This window comes from Papaver somniferum, unplaced genomic scaffold, assembly GCF_003573695.1.
Source record: "Papaver somniferum cultivar HN1 unplaced genomic scaffold, ASM357369v1 unplaced-scaffold_154, whole genome shotgun sequence".
Taxonomy (NCBI): domain Eukaryota; kingdom Viridiplantae; phylum Streptophyta; class Magnoliopsida; order Ranunculales; family Papaveraceae; genus Papaver; species Papaver somniferum.
Genome location: NW_020624820.1, coordinates 3,018,806 through 3,032,399, shown reverse-complemented (window position 1 = coordinate 3,032,399; position 13,594 = coordinate 3,018,806). Strand labels below are relative to the sequence as shown.

Sequence of the window (13,594 nt, the reverse complement as noted above, 5' to 3'; positions counted from 1 at the left end):
ACAAAGTGGTAGCGAGCCCATACTTTTTGATTAGCAGCTGTAAGTAACCAGTTACCTCTTTTCAATGGTTGACTGAGGTCGATCTCTATCTTTGCTGAGACAACTCTACCACGTATTGTGTAGCCTCTGGAGCCCTCTTCAGCTATCTTCCTTCCCATGTCTTCGCAGAGTTTGTTGATAATGCCTTCATCCAGGTGTTCCAGATACAAACCTTTTATCATAACAGAAAAGGTTTGATGAGTGAACACATATTCATCAAGAGGAATTGAGTTTTCATATGGTTTGAGAACCACCAAGTGTTCGTAGATGATCCATGGAACGTTTTTCATAACTTCAGCAACATCTTCTGCAGCTCTAAACTTGAACACGTACAAATTTCTTCCCATAGTATTGATCTCGACTTTCCTATGTCTTCTCCATATTATGCTAACATCTCTTTGGACCTTTTCAAGCACAATATCATCTTTAGATATGATCTTCCCAATAAGGCAGTTCTTCCATTTGTTGGCAGCTGCCGTTATTTCTTCTTCAAAAATTAGACTACCTCTAGAGCGATTAGGATTTGCACCTCCCAGAGTTGAAGCATTAAACCTTTTTGTGAGAGCACCTAGTTGATGTCTTGAACCTTGCGACATACTTATGAAGGTTGAAAGGCAATTTCTTTCTCGATTGAAGAAGCAAGTTTGTGAAGATGAGTTTTTCCTTCTTAGATATCGAACTATATAAACAAGGTGAGGATTAGGGTTTCGACCATTGACTTTAATTTTAGAGATATTCTTTCCTAGAATAATGTATATTGTTGAGATATTCCAAAGATTTTTGTTATAGGAAATCTCACAGGTAAGGAGCTTTATTTTAGGAAGGTGGAATTCAAATTTTGAAATTTCCAGGAATTGCGCCCTTGGATGTGGGTTATTTCCAAAACTACCCTTATCTCTTCCACGGCTGCCAAGAAGGATCAATTGTTTTTTATGATGAACTAGATCTGAATGCGGATTAAAACTCTTATCGGAAGTGAAGCCTATTGCTTCATGGATCAAGAAGAGAGATATCATAATGATGGATACCAGTATATAATGCCGACTATTGTTGGTGATGAACATGTCCATACTTCAAGTATGGGAAACACTACCGTTTCTAATGAGAATCAGAGAATCAAAATAGCACCACTGCCCCCTTAACGACCACAACCGGTACACTACTTAGATCCACAACGTGCTGCAAATCACTGAATTAGAAATCCATGAAGAACATAAAGTTGAAGGAAACGAAAAAGTGTTACATAGATCAGAAAAGAGAGAAAAATATAGGGCCTAATAACATTTAAAATGAGATCAAATAATAGAAAGAAAACATTAGATGAAAAAACGATCAAGAATACATAAACAAATTACAGAAATCAAATCAAAACGTTAAGAAAAATTTCACCGATTTCCTACTGAGTCGACTCTAAAGCCGCCTGATCCTCAGAGCTCTCCCCTAAAAATTGCACTCATCAGATCCTGACGTTGTCATCTTACTAATAAGACAAAATCCAAATCATTATGAAGTAAAATACAACACGCTTTAAATTTATTTTCAAAATGGCTAATATATCCTTGTTTAATTTATACTTAAAAATCTGATTAGATTTGAAAAAAGGGGTTTTGACAACCACACCCAATATTTCGCTAGGGAACCTGTATGGAAAACTCTAACACAATTCCACGAGAGTCAACTAGACAGTCAGCGTCAGTCACGGAAAAGTATCCAAGAGTTATATCTCAATTCCTCGAATCAATCTATAATCAATCAGATAGAAATCTGAGAGCCTGATTGATAAGAGAAATAACTTGGACGATACCAAAGACCAATATCCAAGTGTCAATCAATTTCTATCTAACAACAAAGTCGGATTTACCAATTGATTGATTTACGTACAACCTGTGATATTTTAATTATATAAAATAAAATGCGGAAAGGAAATAACACAGATACCAGAAATTTTGTTAACGAGGAAACCAAAAATGCAGAAAAACCCAAGAACCTAGTCCAGACTTGAACACCACATTGTATTAAGTCGCTACAGACACTAGCCTACTACAAGTTAACTTCGGACTGGAATGTAGCTGAGGCTAACCAATATCGCACTGATTAAGGTACAGTCGCGTTCCTTACGGCTCTTGAACCACATCGGATTATGTGCACTTGATTCCCTTAGCTGATCTCACCCACAAATAAGAGTTACTACGACCCAAATGTCGAAGACTTATAAACCAATATTTCTCCCACAGAAAAGTTTATTCCAATAAATAAATCTGTCTCCCACATAAATACCTATAAATTTTTGTTCCGTCTAATGATAAATCAAGGTGCACAGGAACCAATTGATAATCTGGTCTTACAACTCCGTGTGAAACCTAAATTATCAATCACCACACAATAACCTAACGATATGGAAGTCGAACAAGTTATTGTGGAATCACAAGAGATGAGTGTAGTGATCTACACTACAATTGGTGCTCAGAAACATGATAAATCTCTAAGGATATAGATAATTGAAGAAGGGGATAAGGAATTAGAGGGTTAGGAGAAAACTTAGACGAATTAGGGAAAGAGAGAACAGACGATATTTGGGGGAGAAGAACATTATTTCATTTCATTACTTGATACCGATTCTTATATCAGAACGCATCCTAATAGCTGGAATACAACTCGTAAACCTGACTATCTAAACTACCCCTCTAATAATAAGGAACCACCAAATATACCCTTCATTCTAATAACAGGTTTATGACAAATCCTACTCCTTCAAATCATCCTTGTCCTCAATGATGGAGGATATGGAAAATGAGTTGAGCTCTTGATGGAATTCATAGCTGTGGCAGCATCTTATTGTCAGCGTACTGAGTCCTTTAAAAATTTCAACATCAAGGCCCACAAAAGACTATCCTCAAACCTCAACCTTGGAATTTCAGTAAGCATGCCCACTCTCTTCATCTTCACTATTTGGTAGGTCTTAGTAGAAATGCTACTGATTGTAGATCTTTGTTGATGGTGGATTTTTAGCAAGGGCTAAAATCATAAAATCTTGATACTGGGTGTTTCTGACCTGGCTTCAGGAATGTATGTGATGATTCATGATTTACGATCCCTGAACCATTTCACGATCTCTGACTGACCGAACATTCCTCTCAGAGCCATGATGATTATGTTTCTCGAAAGGCCTCCCAGCTGAGCATTCAATGTTGCATACATTTCATCATAACCTCTACGTAGAATCACATGATTGGGAGGTTTTCTAGACATAATCGTTTGTTAGAGAGCTGAACGCATTTAGAACATCACGTTTCTCGTTGATCCTGACTACGTAGATAGACCCACCTCTATCGAAGAATCAAATGATTGGGCGGTTCTCTAGACATAATCGTTTGTTAGAGAGCTGAACGCCTTTAGAACATCACATTGCTCGTTGATTCCTGACTTCATAGAGAGACCATGTATAGAACTGGGCGGTTCTCTAGACATAATTGTTTGTTAGAGAGGTGAACGCCCTCAGAACATCACGTTGCTCGCTGATCCCTGACTATATACCTCCAAAACGAGTATGATGCTTTAATTATCTCATATCTCGATTCTGCAATAGATTAATTATAGCATGTCATTTTGTCAGGGATTTCCTTAAACAATCCAGCAGTCTGTTTGAACTGTACATATACACGATGGGGGAACAGCGTTATGCAATAGAAATGGCACGGCTACTTGATCCAGATAACGCATACTTCAACTAGAGAGTCATTTCCCAGGATGATTGCACCAAGAAACATCAAAAAGGTCTTGATGTGGTTCTTGGTTCAGAGAGTGTTGTAGTGGTCCTCGACGACACCGAACATGTCTGGCATAAACACAAGGAAAACCTGATCCTCATGGATAGGTATCATTATTTTTCTTCAAGCGGCCGCTCGTTTGGTCTTAACCAAAAGTCTCTTTCACAAGTAAAGAGGAACGAGAGTGAGTCTGGCGGTGCATTAATTGGCAACAATTCTTCGGGTTCTGTAACAGATACACCAACTATTCTTTGACTTTGAGTGTCATGATGATCTCATGGAGAGAGATGTCAGACAAGTACTGAAAACAGTTCGCAGAGAAGTTTTGAAGGGATGCAAACTGGTTTTCAGCGGTGTTTGGCCAATCGGAGAAAAGGCTGAGAACCAGAAACGATGGAGGGTTGCACAGGATTTGGGATCCATTTGTTGTGAATAACTCAATTCATCTGTCACGCATGTTATTTCAACAGATGTGGGGACAAAGAAATCTCACTGGGCAAAAAGACATCAGAAATTCTTGGTTAACCCTGGATGGATCGAGGCGACCAATTTCTTATGGAAACGCCAACCTGAATAAATTTTTTTTGCTGTGAATGACTAGTCAATTGTGTAGAAGACTTTGTTTGTATGTTGGCTTATATTGGATTGAATTGACGATGTTTCAGAAGCAAGAATGGAGAGATGTGTTATTGGTATCTGAGATAAAATTATGGATTACAGAGAAGTCATGAGTGGAAATGGTGATGGTGTTGCTGTCGAGGCTGGTGTTTTTATATTTCAAGCAGTCATTGCAGGAAATGGAGCTGGTGGAGTTAGAAGATTGGGTTCTATCTGAATTTGTATATGGACTTAATGATTGCATGGAAGGATTTGGAAAAAAAATTAGGCGCGAGATATCAAAGAGAATGGATGTGTGAATCAAAGAAGAGAAGTGGTGTTGCTGCCACTGTTTCAACAGCCTCGAGACCGAGCAGATAAGGATTGGTATGATGAGTTATGAGCCGTGAGAGTAGCAAGGTATAGCAGTTGTTACTATGCTTCTGGAGGGGATTGTGTTTGAATGATGGGATGAGTAATATGGCCTGATCTGTGAAATAAAAACTGCACGGGAATTTAAGAACTGCAGAAACAGTGCGAAAAGTAAGCGAGAATGGAGAACCAGTGATACTAGTTCTGGTTACCGTATTTTGGAACCGAAAGTAGGAATCGCAAAGTTTCAGTGAATCATAAAGATAGAGCATGTTGGATGCAAGAGTTGCGGCCGGATATATGAGCTACGAGTCAAGCTTTTGGGTATGTTTTCGCAAGAAATAAAGAATTGGATTAGATGATTCTTGTGAACGTTTGAACTGCAGATAAGTAGAGTTGAACTGCTGGAGTATGCATTTGATGGTGATAGTTTCTGATGATGAAGGCGGTCAGAGTCAGTTTTCCGGTCATTGGATTACGACGATGACATCAGCAATCTGGCGATCCTGTTTTGGACCCAGAATTTCTAGAAGAGATATTTTGCACACATGGGTTTGGTGGACCACTTGGAGAGGCTTGACCTAATTTTGCAATGAGAGTATCCTTATGGAAATTGAGAAACATATAAAACATAAGAGTTTTCTCTTAAAAGGGGGCTATTCGATAATCTTCTCTACTACTTTTGTTCTAGGGTTTAGAAACATGATTTTTCTCTTTATTCTTGTTATGAATTCTATTGTGTAGAAAATTTTATAAGGTTTGAGTTGGATTTTAAAAAACATGATTTTGGTTTCAATGAAGAAAAAAAAAACACGAAATAGACTTAAAAGGGAGGGAATCGGTCTGTGTTCAGCTCCGTGAATCGAGGATCGACTCAACCCCCATTTTTTCTTCGCTCTTCCATTTTCAAGGTCAACACAACATTAATTCAGGTGCTTCTTCTTCATATCTCAATGATTGGTGCTTCAATTTCCCCATCTGGTTAATATTAGGGGTTTTTTGTGTAATAATTTATGTTCTTTTGGTGGTTAAATATGGTTTATGAGGAAAAAAATCGATGCATCTGAAATAGAACCATCAATAGTATATCTTTCAAAAAATTCTGCTAGTCATCCTTCTGTTAATCTGATTGATGAACAGGATAATGATAGATATGAATCATGGCGTTTTTCTTTAATTGGTAGGCTTGATCTTCTTCGTCTTAAATTTTCAGAAGCAATGTCTATTTTGAAAAATAGTGGAGCTTAAAGGGTCAATGTCAAATGATTCCATTGGGTAAAGGTTTTTTTTACTATCAAATTAGATACTGATGAAGATAAAACTTATATCAAATCTGGCGGATGGGAAGTTCTTGATCAAGTTCTTAATCTTAGGAACTGGACCCCTAATTTTAGATCGAAAAATCAGCGTACTTCTAAGGCAATGGTTTGGGTACAATTTCCTGGTTGAAGTTTGGAGTATTGGGATGAAAAAACTCTATTCACGATTAGCAAGAAATCGGGAATCCAGTAAAGGTTGATGCAGCTATTTTAAATTACCGGAGCGGTTTTTATGTTAAGTTTTTATTGAGGTGGATTTAGCAAAACAAATTCCTAATAAGCTATGGATCATCACCAGATATGGAGATTTCTCTCAGGGGGTAATTCTTACTAACTTACCTAAATTTTGTGGTAAGTGTAAGATTGTTGGACACTTTTCAGCTGAATGTAGATTCAACAAACAAACTACTGCAGGAGACAATGTCAATCATACTCCTACCTCTCCAAAAAAACATAATGGAAATGTCTCTCCTAATTCTTTTATCACTCTAACTCCAATTATTTCATCTTCAACTATATAAGTTCCTGAGATACCACAACCTTCATTGCCACCTAAATTAATTACATCAGGGGATCCTCCTTCATTACTTGTGGACCCTCTCAATCTGGAGTTTTTGGTTACATCCCAAAAGGTAGATACTGCTATTAATCCTAATTATGGTATTCCTTTAAGCCCCGATAAATATGAAATTATTCGGGATAATAATGATGATGATTCTAGCTCTGAAGGTGGTGAAATTAAGGAGGTTAGTACTTCAAGCTTATTGGAATTGGTACTATTTCTCAAAATGTTACTATTATGCCTAATATAGAAATCTCCATTCCCTGTGTTACTGATATTGGAGAGACTAGTTAGGTGGCTGGAGCTTCTAAGAAAAAACCTCCTCCAAAACCTACTAAAACTATTGTCACTAGGAAAGGCAGTAGAGAGGTTCTTAAACATGTGGTTAATGGGGTTTCTCTCCTCCTTTTTCTTCCCCCTCCTTTTAAATGAAAGTAATTTTTTGGAATCTCAGAGGCTTTAAAAGACAAAAGGCCAAAGACAAACTTCATTCTTCAGTTAATTCTAATAATCCCTCTCTGGTTTGGGTTGTAGAGCCTAAAATTAAATTTAAGAAGAATATTATTAAACTTCCTGGTATGAATCACAAGATTATTCACAATGCCTATGATGATAATAGTAAAGGTAACATCTGGTTGTTTGGGAACTGTTCTATTAGTTCTCCTTCTGTTATTGGCTCTTCAAGCCAATCTATTACTGTTGAAATTGGTGGAGTTTTGGTTATTGGTGTCTATGATAATTCTTATACTTTTAATAGAAGGGAGTTGTGGCAAATTTTATGTGATATTTGGTTATTAAATAAATCCTGGCTTCTATTGGGTGATTTCAATTCTGTTTTATCTGTGGATGAGAAGAAAGGTGGTAGAAGTCCTCTTTACTCTGCTAAGAGTGATTTTTAGGATTGCATAGATTTTTGCTGTCTTATACAAGCTCCAAAAAGTGATCTTGAATTTTCTTGGTGTAATGGTAGAGCTGGTTCTAAAAGGATTATTTATAATTTGGATAAAGCTCTCTTTAACTTGAAATGGTTATATACTTTTAATGGTTGGCATTATCATGTGGGTGCTAGGGGGATTTCTGATCATGCTTATCTCATTGGTTTTGATACTATCATTCCTAGAGATTTTAATATTCCTTTTAGATTCCAGAAGATGTAGCTTTCTCATCCTTCCTTTATGCAAGTTGTATTTAATTATTGGAAAGAAGAGTTAGTTGGAAATCCTATCTTTATTTTCATGAATAAACTAAAAAGACTCAAAAAGATTTTGAAGGCTTGGAACTGGGAGGTGTTTGGTGATGTGAAAGTTAATCTTTCGACTTATGAAGACAAAGTTGTGGCAGCCACTTTGGAATCAGATAATGACCCTTCTGATATTATTTTGTTAAACAAACTGAAAAAGCAAGGGTCTAACAACCACACCCAATATTCCTCTTAGCAATCTATATGGACAAACTCCAATATACTTTCAAGAGAATCAAAAAGACTCAATCTTAATAAAGTATATCCAAGAGTTATATCTCTCTTTCTTGATTCAATTCTTTTTCAAGCAAATAGAAATCTGCGAGTCTAAATTGAATACAAGAGAAATCACTTGAACGGTACCAAAGACCAATGTTCAAGGATCAATCAATTTCAATCAACAACCAAAGGTCGAATTTCCAATTGATTGATTATATAAAAAAATATAATGCGGATAGAAATAACACAGACACCATAATTTTGTTAACGAGAAAACCGCAAATGCAGAAAAACCCCGGGACCTAGTCCAGATTGAACACACATTGTATTAAGTCGCTACAGACACTAGCCTACTACAAACTAACTTCGGTCTGGACTGTAATTGAACCCCAATCAATCTCACAGTGATTCAAGGTACAGCTGCGCTCCTTACGTCTCTGATCCCAGCAGGATACTACGCACTTGATTCCCTTAGCTGATCTCACCTACAACTAAGAGTTGCTACGACCCAAAGTCAGAGACTTTAATAAACAAATCTGTATCACACAGAAAAGTCTACAGAATAGATAAATCTGTCTCCCACAGATAAACCTACAAGTTTTGTTCTGTTTTTTGATAAATCAAGGTGAACAGAAACCAATTTATAACCCAGACTTATATTCCCGAAGAACAACCTAGTGTTATCTATCACCTCACAATAATCTTAATAGACGCGGCGAAAGAATATATTGTGGAATCACAAACGATGAGACGAAGATGTTTGTGACTACTTTCCTATCTTGCCTATCGGAGATATAAATCTAAAGCCAATCATTACGATTGTACTCAACACGATAGAATCAGCATGATTAGATCAAACAACTACGAGAAAGTAGTATCGGTCTGGCTTCACAATCCCAATGAAGTCTTCATTCGTTAACTTGGTTTTCAAGAAGAAACCTAAGATTAAAGGAGAATCGACTCTAGCTAATACAACTAATATCACACGGAAGGTGTGGGGATTAGGTTTCCCAGTTGCTAGAGTTCTCCATTATACAGTCTTTCAAATCAGGGTTTTTCAATCAATGTTAGCTTGGTAACAAAGTATTCAATATTCACAGTTAGATGAAAACCTGGTTAGATTCAAGCTAATATCTTTCAACCGTTAGATCAAAATCTTAGCTTGTTACACACAAATGAAATGTACTATTTTGGGTTTATGTAGCCGTAACCAAACATGAACATTTGTTGGTTCAACAATAGTCAACCAAATGGTTAGCCATATGAGCACTTTCATACCAACCATGTTTTTCTTCACCATAACTAGTCCAAATTACTCAAATGAACTAGTTAGAGAGTTGTTCAATTGCAAGGAAATCGTATGTACTACACAAGACTCAATTGAAGCGAAAACAATTTGATTCACTTGAATCGGTTCATGAACTATATAGCCACGGTTTGCATTTAGCATTCCTTAGTTAATATAAATAAGTTCACAAAAAATCGTCTTTATATATAACCATCTTAAGTTCGCAGGCTTAGTTCGCGGACTTAATTTCCCGGAAGGAGTTCTCAAACTCCAGCATATTTTCTCGGGTCGAGAACTTCCGCCAGTTCGCGTACTGGGTTTGCGAACTGAGTTCACGGCTCTTGTTTCGGTTCTCTTGAGCAACAAAATTCGCAAACTTCGGTTCAAGGAAAAAGGACTTATACATATATGTGTTGCCACACAATGCTTATATCCATCATTGGTTATTCAATCTAAACTCTCATTTCAATCTAAACATAACATGACTTTCGTCACTAGGTAAAGATGAACTTGGATAAAGCGAAAGCTTACCAACACATATTTCGAGAAATAGATAGGCGAGATAAACTCGGCTCGAAATAGAAAATGTGTATAATCAAAGTCTATATAGCAAAATGACTTTTGTCTCAAAAATAGGAGATAAAGTAGATAGACTTTTGAGTGATAGATAAGTTCAAGTCTCCACATACCTTTTAGTCGATGAATATCCACCAGTTCCTTGAGTAGTCCTTTGTCTTGTATGATGATTGTCATGGAGTTATTGAGCTCAACTACACTTTCTATCCTAGTCCGAACTTAGCTATAGTAGACTAGAAATCAAGACTTATAATTTTGATCACTAACATTGACAAACATGCTTGAGATAGCAATGCATGTGAGTTCGACCGAGCAATGCTCTATCAATACATACGGAATACAAAAAAAAAATGAATTAACTTTTGTAGATCCTATTCCACATGCTTAATCTTCAACATTACTCGAAATCTTTGTCACTTCCAAGTACTCCAATGATCCCAAAGGTTGTAAGTTCAGCATCATCGTTGTTGAAAATCCGTAGCTATAACAACGAGAAAACAAGAGTTCTCAATCAATGTTATACAGTGTCATAGTATCATTACACAGCGTCAAAGTTCAATTGTATCACAACTCTAACAACAATACTATGGTGATATGTATCACTCCCCCTTAGTCAATACTCCATCTCACATGGAAACCACTCCCCCTTACATAATGATCCGAAAACCATATGTATTTGTAATGTGAAATACATATTAATTCTCCCCCTTTTTGTAAATAACACTACACGAAATCAGGGAATTTGTAACGTCGAAAAAACGTTACTATCTATTTATTGTAAAGTAAAATAAAACGTTGCAAAAGTGCCGTTACTATTAGTGTTACAACAATTTATCAACAATTGATTTCGTTACAATAAAAATTTATTAAATAACGGTTTCATTCGTTGGAATAAATACACCAACGGTTATCTAGTCAGCACAAGATTTATCTGATGTAATTTTGTTGTAACGGATAGCCGTTATTGTGCAGATCGTAACTGTTAGTCTGTAACAGTTCGGTGTAACAGATAATGTAACGAAGACTTTGTGTGTAACGGTTGACTTATTGCCACCTATCCTTCCTTGTAACTGAAAAAGCGGGGGTCTAACAACACCACCCAATATTTCGCTTAGCAATATGTATGGACAAACTCGAATATACTTTTAAGAGAATCAACAAGACTCAATCAATTAAAAGTATATCAACGAGTTTATATCTCTCTTCTTGATTTGATTTACTCAAGCAAGGACTGCGAGTTCTAATCAAATACAAGGAATAACTTGGATGGTACCAAAGACCAACATCCAAGGATCAATCAATATCAATCAACAACCATAGGTCGGATTTCCAATTGATTGATTCAAACGCACAACCTGTATTATTTCAATTATATAAACAAATATAACGCGGAAATAGAAATAACACAGAAACCAGAAATTTTGTTAACGAGGAAACTGCAAATGCAAAAAAAACTCGGGACCTAGTCCATATTGAACACACACTGTATTAAGCCGCTAAAGACACTAGCCTACTCCAAGCTAACTTTGGAATGGATTGTAGTTGAACCCCAATCAGTCTCCCACTGATCAAAGGTACAATTGTACTCCCTACGCCTCTGATCCCAGCAGGATACTGCGCACTTGATTCCGTTAGCTGATCTCACCCACAACTAAGAGTTGCTACGACCCAAAGTCGAAGACTTGACAATAAACAAATCTATCTCACACAGACAAGTCTATCAAAGGATCAATCTGTCTCCTACAGATAAACCCTAAAAGTTTTTGTTTCGTCTTTTGATAATAATCAAGGTGAACAAGAACCAATTGATAATTCGGTCTTATATTCCCGAAGAAAAACCTAGAGTTATCAATCACCTCACAACAATCTTAATTGTATGGTAGCGAAACAAGATGTTGCGGAATCACAAACAATTGAGACGAAGATGTTTATGATTACTTTTTATATCGTGCCTATCAGAGATATCAATCTCAAGACAATCAATCTGATTGTACTCGTACGATAGAAGATGCAAGATAAGATCACACAACTACGATAAAAGTAGCATCGGTCTGGCTTCACAATCCCAATGAAGTCTTTAAGTCGTTAACCTGGTTTTAGAAGAAGAAAACCAAAGGTTAAAGGAGAACCGACTCTAGTATGCAAACTAGTATCACACGCGAGGTGTGGGGATTAGTTTTGCACAGATACTAGAGTTCCCCTTATATAGTCTTTCGAATCAGGGTTTGCATTTAAGTTACCTTGGTAATAAACCAATCAATATCCACCGTTACATGAAAACCTGATTTAGATTCAAGCTAATATTTCTCAACCGTTAGATCGAAAACTTAGCTTGTTACACACAATTGACAATGCACGCTTCTAGGTTTGTTAACCGTACCCAAACGTGTGCATTTGTTGGTTCAACAATAGTTAACCAAATGGTTAGCCATATGAGCATTCCATATCAACCATGTTCTTCTTCACCATAACTAGTTCAAATGATTTCAAATGAACTAGTTAGAGAGTTGTTCAATTGCAAGGAAATCTTATGTAGTACACAAGACACAATTGAAACAAAGATGATTTGATTCACTCGAATCAGTTCATGAACTTTTATAGCCACGGTTTGCAAACTGCATCCCTTAGTCTTTTAAAGTTTAAGTTCAGAAATCATCTTCAGATATATAAGCTTCTCAAGTTCGCAGACTAGGTTCGCGGACTTAAGTTACCGGGCAGAGTTTACAAACTCCATCAGAAATTCTCGGGAATGAGAACTTCGCCGGTTCGCGGAATGGGTTCGCGGACTAAGTTTGCGGACTTAGCTTCATGCAAGTAGTTTGTCAACTCCAGCAGAAATTCTCGGGTTTGAGAACTTCGGCAGTTCGCGGACTGAGTTCGCAGACTTGGTTCACACCATTCTTCTGGTTCTCTTGATCAACAAAGTTCGCAAACTTTGGTTCAAGGAATATGACTTATACATAAATGTGTTTCCACAAAAATGCTTATGTCCACCATTGGTTATGTAATCTAAACTCTCATTTCAATCATTGAAACATTCTTAAAGGACGTTATACAGTTGTTATACCATTTCTCGTTAAAGCAATTTTCAAGATGATTGAAACATATCATGACTTTCGTCACATGGTAAAGATAAACTTGGTTGAAGTGAAAATCTTACCAACACATATTTCGAGATATAGATAGGTGCGAGGCATACTCGGCTCGAAATACCAAATCTGTATAATCTAAGTCTATATATGTAGCATACGACTTCTTGTCTCAAAGAGTAGGAGATAGAGTAGATAGACTTTTGAGTGATAGATAAGTTTAAGTCTTCACATACCTTTTTTTCGAGAAGTTTCACCGGTTCCTTGAGTAGTTCTTCTACTTGTATGATGAATCGCCATGAAGTCCTTGAGCTCAACTACACTTTCTATCCTAGTCTGAGACTTAGCTACAATAGACTAGAAATCAAGACTTATAGTTTTCATCACTAAAATTGACAAACATGCTTGAGATAGCAACGCATGCGAGTTCGACCGAGCAATGCTCTAACAATCTCCCCCTTTATCAATTTTAGTGACAAAACTTTCAATACATATGGAATACAAAAAAGATAAATAAACTTTAGTA

At 36.7% G+C, this 13,594-nt stretch overlaps 1 pseudogene; it reads left to right on the top strand.

The window, feature by feature from the left end:
• Positions 1–3,477: 3,477 nt before the first annotated feature.
• On the top strand, positions 3,478–4,383 carry LOC113336653 (annotated as a pseudogene).
• Positions 4,384–13,594: the final 9,211 nt, after the last annotated feature.